This window comes from Spermophilus citellus (genome assembly GCF_964194105.1).
Source record: "Spermophilus citellus genome assembly, chromosome: 6".
Taxonomy (NCBI): Eukaryota; Metazoa; Chordata; class Mammalia; order Rodentia; family Sciuridae; genus Spermophilus; species Spermophilus citellus.
This window is the reverse complement of record NC_138187.1, coordinates 31958956-31967974: the sequence shown is the minus strand read 5'-3', so window position 1 is coordinate 31967974 and position 9019 is coordinate 31958956. Positions and strand designations below refer to the sequence as shown.

The 9019-nt window shown below is 36.9% G+C and overlaps 1 pseudogene across 1 annotated transcript; it reads left to right on the top strand.

Moving 5' to 3' along the window:
- The first annotated feature begins 216 nt into the window (after positions 1-216).
- On the top strand, positions 217-7621 carry LOC308651216 (cytochrome P450 3A8-like; annotated as a pseudogene). Its single transcript has 5 exons — positions 217-324; positions 1696-1762; positions 4769-4929; positions 5153-5379; positions 7420-7621. The product of its transcript is annotated as a cytochrome P450 3A8-like (transcript).
- Positions 7622-9019: the final 1398 nt, after the last annotated feature.

Below are 9019 nucleotides of genomic sequence, written 5' to 3'. Positions count from 1 at the left end.
CACTTTTGTCTGAGTTTCCAGATTTTCTATCTATTATTGATTTCTGGTTTCATTTCTTGACAGCTGAGGAACATAGGCGAAATTGTATCTATCCTGCCTATTTTTCCTTGAATGCATAATTACTTACAGCACAGACTACAGACCCTATCGCAATACACAAAAGGGTAAGGGGCCAGGGAATTTAATCCTCTTCCTTTGCTCAGTCCAGTGGCATTGATGGGGCCACTGATCCCCTGCTATGGTGGCTGCAACCCCATGTATGAGGTGCCCTTGCTCAGACACGAACCAGACACCAAGTACCAGCCACAGAGGGAATGGCTGCTGGTTGAGAAAACTGATGATTTTTCTCTTCTGTATTTTTTAGAAAATGATCAATGCTCCTGGGATGTTGCCTTTTCATCAAGGTTTCTCTGTATTTTTTTCTTTCACTTTCTTTCTAGTGATATTTCCATTCCTTAGACCAGCGTTTCAAGCATTAAATGTCTACAGTTTTCAAAATGTGTTCTGGATTTTCTTAAAAATGCTGTAATGAGGATGAAACAAAAATGCCTAAAAGATAAAGAAAAGGTAAAACCTGGTGGTGGTGACATGACAATGTTCACTTTCTGATCATTTATTTGCTGTGTACATCTGATTTGTGCATATATAAATATACATGTAATTTTGTAAGTGGTGATTAGGATTGAACCCAAGGCCTCATATATGCTAGGCAAATACTGTTATCACTGAGCTTCATTCCCCAGCCCCTCTCTGTACATTTTTTTAAAGTTGGTGGAATACTTTAAGATTTGCACCGGAGAATTTTTACATTTTGGATAGAATGAAGATCAAATTTAAAAAAGGCAAACTGATAATGAGTAAGATTGACAATGTTTGACACAATAAAAGACATGATATTATGCCTTGAAAGAAATATCATTCAAATAAAAACCTTATCATTTCCCTCCAATTCAGTAAACTGTCAAAATAAAAATTCTATTTCAAAATGATTACACTGTTAAAAAAGTATTCCCCAAGTCTTAGATTGGTGAAAAATCATTACAATTCCTGCCCTTTACATCTTAGTTGACACATTCTTCAAAGGAAGATCCTATTGGGCACCTGGTGAAGTATGTGTATGTTAAATCTGAGTCCTTTTCTGTCCACAATCAGGCCGTGCTCTTCAGTGACCATCAAGGTGATATGCTAACCCAGCTTTGCCTTCTGCTTTTCCTGGAAGTTGGCACAAGAATGTCTCCAGGTCAGGGAGGCAGGACAGCCGTCCCCAAGTGTCACTGAAGATTGAATCATGTACCTAATGGGTGGAGAAATTGATGATACACAAACAAAGCTAGTAATCATCTTTGAAAATACCAAGTGTACTCAGTGTGGCCATTGAATAAGAATTAAGGCAAACTAAAAGAATTGAAGTCCAGGACCACTTACTGGGCAAGCAGGTGTGACAGGAAAAGACAAACCCAGCATTAGGGAGAGCAAAGACCAACAGATATTGGACACCATAGCTGGATTTCTCTCAGGAAAATATCCTGTTCTCCATGGTTTATACATGCATGTTTTGTTCACTGGTGGGTTGTGCAACCCTAGCCAGACTTCTGGACTTAAAGGAGCCATACTCTAAGAAGGGACGTGAAATGCTACATTCCAGATTTACTTCTGATTTATGACTGATTTTGTCATTTCCATTTCTGCTTCCAGCACCGCATTGATTTTCTCCAGTTAATGATTGATTCCCAGAATTCCCAAGACAAGGAATCCTACAAAGGTAACCAAGAATATTTCATGGTCTACTGACAGGGAAATTCAGAGTAAGTGAATTATCCTGAAAATACACACGTTTTCTAGAGAAAAGAGATTTCTACCAAATTGCAGGAAGATACACATTTGGATATTGCAAATGGTGCCCACATGTGCTGTCTAGAATCATGCAGGTGTAACAAGGCTCAAAAATTGAAAGGAAACTAGGAGAAAGCATTTCAGTCATGAAGTTAGACAGTTGTCTTTTTACCATCGACATCAGAACAAATGCTGATTCGCAGCCTCATTCAGATGCACTGAATCAGAACCTCTGCCTGGATAGTTGCATTTGTACATTCAATCAGGAGGTGCACTGTCCCAATAGTGGTGAGGGTAACTGGCAGTACTGGGTGAAAATGTGTTCACTAGCTTCATCTGATACTATGATTAACTTTTCCCATGTAATTCATAAGAATGTTGTGGGGGAAACCTCTGACACTGTGTAAGCATCCTGTTCCTCAACATACTTTAACCAACTAGTTTTATTATACATGGATGATTTTTGATAGAAAGCATTTGTATTATGATGTTTACAAACTGCTGTCTTTATCATTCTATCATCTACTGTACATATATGAGTTGGTATTAGATTGTAAGACAGTTCCATTCATATATATGTCAGTATGATGTTATATACTGTGAATTTATTCTCTTGCTGTCAATTTTTATTTTGATGGTCAAATTCTCTTGGGCTTAAGTCTTTTAACAAATTCTCCTTCCTCCTTCTGTTCTTTCTCCCTCTCCTCTTCCTCATCTTATATTTTGATTGTTAAAATTGACTATATTTTACAGCAGTTTTAGTTTCATAACAAAACTGAGGAGAAGGCATAGAGATTGCACATATCCATTTTTTTTCTCTAAATTCATATGTTGCTCCCATTACAAACATCCCTCACCAAAATGATATATTTGACATAATCAATGAACCATCACAGAAAAGTCACCTTACCCCTAAGTTCATAGGGGAACATGAGGGTTCTTGAGTTTGTACATTCTATCAGTTTTGATACCTATATAATGATATATATCCACATTATAGAAACATACACAGTATTGCATATGGTTTCTCATATAATTTTGAGAGAACATTCTTGCTTTCTGTTGCAAGAAACTCTAGGTTCCTTGTCTATTCCCTCTGATCAGGCCTGGAACCACCCATTTTTCCAGAAGCCCTGGCTCCTTTAAGTGAGAGAAGGTATTAGAAACCAAAATCTGGAAGTGTAATGTGACCATTACTACTGTAGTTTCTTCTAGATCCTTTCTCTGAACAGAGATAGGAAAATAAAATATATTTGTGCATACTGAGCAATAAAAATACTTCTATGTGAGTCCATATGCATGATGTAAACAGTACTCCTCTCTCTGCTCCCACTACAAATTTCTGTGGTGAAGGAAGTACTCAATATACGTATTGTTCATACAGTAAGCACTAGACACGTGGCTATAAGCATTTGGCATGTAGGTAGAGTTACTGAAGAAGTGAACTTTCTATTGTTATTTAGATTTAATTCATTAAAATTTAAATTTAGATAGACACATATGGTTAGTGTCTACCAGATTGTACTGAACAGTTGTAACTTAAGTTTATAATACAATTTCATTTCAGTATCATTGGGTTTATGCCAGTAGTGGGGAAAACACGGTTTTAGTTTTCCCACAATAGCATCATAGAAAGCTTCTGTAAGCTAGAATTCCATGTAGATCTTTCTCACACTCATTTTGCATTAATTTTTGTTATGAATTTATGGTTGGAGTGTATACCATGTTTCTTTCAGGTATTCGAGTATCAACAAATCCTAATCATTTCTCCAATCAATGAGATGAATGCTTGAATGTGACTTTTCAGGAGAAAAGTCAAGAGAAACAACACCTTCTATCACAAAGGCTGTTTGATGATTATGAAGTTGAGCGAATAGAGGGGACATGTACTAGGAAAGCTGACATTCAGCCCAAGATTGATAAGCAATGCTAATTCCACTAACTGAACCCAATCTTCCTAATATAAGATACTAAGTGCATTTCTGCCTAATGCCCTGTATCAACACATTCTTTCTTGTGTGATTTTAATACCACTCATTAGACTCCAGTTAATCACTACTCTTCTGGGTTTTTTTCTCTGTGTAGTTTCTGCACACCCTGAGATCATCCAATTTGAAGACTGGTGCCCCAGCTCTTCTATTATGATGATTCTTAGGCTAGTTTGTGAACAGAGTTGACCACATCTCATGAAAGTTCAGATTTCAATTTGGTAGCTCTAGAGCAATGCTTGAGCTTCTGTGTTTCTTTTTTTTTTTTTTTAAAGAGAGAGGAAAGGGAGAGAGAGAGAGAGAGAGAGAGAGAGAGAGAGAGAGAGAGAGAGAGAGAGAGAGAGAGAGAATTTATTTATTTATTTTAGTTCTCGGCGGACACAACATCTTTGTTGGTATGTGGTGCTGAGGATCGAACCCAGGCCGCACGCATGCCAGGCAAACGCGCTACGGCTTGAGCCACATCCTCAGCCCAAGTGTTTCTAATAAGCTCCTTGAAGCTGTTGATGCTGCTGGTCCATGGACCACAATTTGTGTAGAAAAATTTTTCTGTGGCTCAGTATAGTTCTGTCAATGATGGCCTTTATTTTCCCTGCAAAGATGCCAGTATTGCAAATGCTTTCAAGGTTCTTCTATCTACATTCTAGATAGAGTAAGTATATTCTTTTTCCCCAGGGGAAGAGTGCTACCCACTATTTATAGCTAAATAACTTTCTTGATTATGCAAGGCACATTTGAAAAATACTGTGTATGTTTGACATCCATACTGTCCCTTGAAATCACCCAGTTCTGTTCATGGTGAGGGGGTGGCAGAATGAGGAACATTATGAATTGCTCTTCCAGTTTTTCCTCATGGGATTTTGGATCATCATTCTGATTTATCTTCATGAAACCTATGAAGTGTGCATGGGCCTACTTAGACTAAATTGTCTTTCCTCTCCTTTTAGGTCTATCTGATCTGGAGATTGCAGCCCAGTCTGTTATCTTTATTTTGGCTGGCTATGACACCACTAGCACCACTGTTTAATTTATTATGTATGTACTTGCCACCCACCCTGATGTCCAGAAGAAGCTTCAGCAGGAGATTGATGAGACTTTGCTCAATAAGGTGAGTGAATGGCACCTGGAGGGGAGAGGAGAGGTAAAATCTCTGGGCATCTCAGTGTGCCATTGGGCAGTTCTAAAATCATGATGATTATTAAATGCTTTGTAAATGCTATGGAATTTTACAAATATGAGTTATTTGAGGAGCTCTGAAAACATCAGTGTACTGTGTCAACAGAGTTTTAAGTCATTTCCAAATCTTAATTTACAATTTTTTTTCTTTCCAGGCACCTGTCACATATGATGTACTATTTGAGATGAAGTATCTGAACATGGTGGTGAATGAAACTCTCAGATTATATCCAATTATTGAGAGAATTATGAGAGTCTGTAAAAAAGATGTTGAACTCAATGGGGTGTTAATTCCCAAAGGAACAATCGTGACTATACCAACATTTAGTCTTCATCAAATCTCCACGTACTGGCCAGAACCTGAAAAGTTCTACCCTGAAAGGTACAGGGCTCCTGAGAAAGGAAATCCACCCTTAAGAGGCTGTTTCACACATATTCTGAGGTCTTTTAGTGCAGATGGCATACATGTGATTTTAAAATTTTCTTGTTTTAAGAAAATTTTAAGAAGTCTTTTACAAAGTGGTAATTATTTGAACTTTAGAAAACCAGCATCAGAAAAAATAAATGACTATAGCCATATATGGCCATAGAACATCACGATAAGCCCTTTTTATTATTAATGTGATAAATGTCAGTATGGACATTTTTATATAAATGTGTAGCTTTTAAGGGCTGAAATGCTATCACATTTCATTTGATATTGAACACTTATTTATTTTATTTAACAGTAATCTATAAACTTTTCTGCCACTTGACCACTCTCTTATTTTAGGTGCTTACATTTTTTAACCAATTTAGGGTTTTTGTCCTGTTCACTTTAGATCCTTGAATTTTCTACTTGTTTTAGTAAGCACTTCTGTCTTCCATTTGATTAAACATTGGTTCCTGTTTCCTCTAGCACAATTGTTAAATACAAGTTAAGGCCTGAGAATTCCCCCTCCCCAGATGGTTCAAGCAGCCTCACTGAGGATGGAGAGAGCTCAGATCCTCTGAGTCTTGTCTCTGGAGTGTCCTGGGCGAGCTTCTCACTCTCCACAGTTGATGACTCTTTCAAAGCCAAGTAACCTGCCCCCAAGACACCTGAGATATTCAACCTTAAATATGTCTTGACCTTGGTCTTCTGAAAATTTGGATCCAACCTCACAGTTTTCACTCTGGAAAGAGTTACTGTTTTCCTGTTGTTGTGCTGAAGAGAAAAATAGAGAAAGTTTTCAGGGTAGTGTCTGGGGGGTCAGGTGGCATGGGATCAAGACTTCTCTTGGCCCCTAACTTTACACTTCTTGATTAGAGTGACATTATCTTGTTGGTTATGAGTTCCTCAGTGCCAGTTTCCTCCAAATTAAGCACTTCCAACTTTTGACACTTCACAGATACAAAATCAGAGATTACACATATCTTTGATTCACTGAGGCATGATAAGATCCTAAGTGCTTAAGGTACATCAGGGACTAGACCAGGATGAGGAAAATTACAAAGATGTATAATGTGGAGGACACTTGATATACACACAAGCATAATCTTCAGAGAGTAGTCTGGAAAAACACTTTAATGCTTCAACATCTGCTCATCATCTGCCCAAACAACCATCCACCAACCTCATCAGACCCTCCACACACCACACACCCTCCAATAGATTCCATATAACTTTGAATCACAATAACCTGTAAATTTGCCAAAATGCTCTCAAATATATAAGAATACTTTTAAAAAGAATCACAATGTCATTATCACTTTCTCCAAATCAACACTTTCTCCTTAACCAATCAAATAACTAGGACTCAATTTGAATAATACCTGGATTCAACATTCAAGGAATTATTTGTAACCTGATGAGACAGACTCAGAAGACAGTGATGATATTCTATGGGGAGAGAGGCAGAGACAGAAGGAGAAAGAGAAAAAAAAGAATGAGGAGGAGGTAGAGGAAGAGAGGAATTGGGAAAAGGAAGGGAGAGAGGAAGGAAGGGAGACAAGAAGATCAAGAAAAAAAGGAGTATAGAGAAGAGATGAGAACAGAGGTAATTATAATGGGAGCATTTTCTCCTCCTTCCTCAAAAAAATATGAAATGCAGGAGAGGGAGTTGAGGCAGGAACACACTTTTCTTCATTTATAAGCTCATTTTCTAATTTTTTGAGAGTGTGTACAGATAACAATCCTGAATATAATGTCAGTACTTAAAGACATATTTTCTTTTAAATAGCATTCATCACATCTTAACAAGACAGAGAGCTCCTCTAGTGTAAAAAGAATGAAAAAGTTCTGTAGGTTTCAATTCTTATAAGCAAAGTCACAGCAGGATTTCATTCCACAAAAGAATCCTGTGTTTTGCTGCTTATGAATGTTTAGGAGACAACCCCAATTATGTAGCTTTTATAAATTTATGTCTGAATAACTTGTTTTCATCTACTATTGTGGAATCAGGTTCAGTAAGAAGAACAAGGACAGCATCAATCCTTACGTATACATGCCCTTTGGAAATGGACCCAGAAACTTCATTGGCATGAGGTTTGCTCTCATGAACATGAAACTTGCTGTCATCAGATTACTGCAGAACTTCTCCTTCCATCCTTGCAAGGAAACACAGGTCAGGACACTTTATGAAAAAGTAAGGTCCTGTGGGTAGTTTCTTTTAGTTGAGGAAGCTATTTAAAGAAAATACCTGCTCATTCAAAGAATCTCTTTTGAGAAACTTGTGCAATGTTAGGCTTCTTCAGTTTTGGAGCTCTATATCTGTGGCTTTATAAAAAACAAGAGTTTAAAAGATCAGGTAGAATCCATTGAGATTAGATTTACATGCTTATATGCAGTGTTTTTGAACTTTATCAAAGTATAAACTCGATTTTCTTTCAAATGAGGATGAGGCTGCTTTACATAATTAATCCTGAACTGTGAAAATCATGTTTTGATGATGTCAAGTGCTGTTTTCCTCAACAGAACTTATGGAAATTTTGTGACAGTTTTTCTCAACTATTTTCTGAACATTGAAATCAACATAGTATTTTAAAATACAAGATATTTGGGTCATCTCCAAAATTCTAAAATCACTTGCCTAGAGTTTGACTCTAAAAGCTCCCTGTTGGTCTCATTCTGAGACAAAGTTGAGAAACATTGACATCAATCATTTCTTAAAGATAGGAAGGATTTATGCAGTTCAGCGTTTTCCTAATTGATCCAACCTTCCTGGAGTCCTGTTGCAGAAAAACTACTTTTACATTTCATTAGTAACTCTTTGAATCTTATTTCCCATTTTCCTCATTCCATTCTCATCTTTCAACTTCTAGTTCAGTCTCCAAACTCCTCTAAGTAGTCCTCCCATCTAATGCAAGACCCATTCATTCCTCTATTTTGATATTGGTTACTCCAAACTTTTATGATCATCTAAGTTAATATTTTGTCCCAAAAGCATCCCATTTAGAGGCCCATTTTTTCTGTATATTAACTACATCATACCACTTAACTACATCACCTCATTTTTGCCCTTCATGAACTCTCAATGGTGACTTAGAGGGAAAATTGTTCTTGGATGGATTCAGGAAATATTTAAGAAGAGACTTATTATTGATTTAGAGTACTTGGCTCTAAATTTTTTGCTTTTTTTAATTTTAAAATTTAACAAATGACACCTCTCTCTCTCTATCTCTCTATTTCTCTATCTCTCTATCTCTCTATCTCTCTATCTATCTCTCCTAATCTAATGTCAACCTAATGTAATGTTTGCATTTATCTCTATGCAGAAAATATTTGTAAACAATTTGAAATTTAAGAATAGTAATGTGTTACCTTTATGGATCTATGTGGAATCTCTCCTGTGAAGAATACACTTTTCATTGAGTCACAAAAAGCAAGGTTCTGTATGGCTTATTTCTAGGGACTGATCATTTATTATGCAATTTCTTTCCCATTTGTTCGTGTTCCATATGGGAAACGAGGAGACAGAAGTCGTGACCATTTTATTTGAGAAGTCAGGGCAGCCAGGTAGCTACCCTCTAAGCAGGAAGGAACATAAATCTCAGAGAAAGTA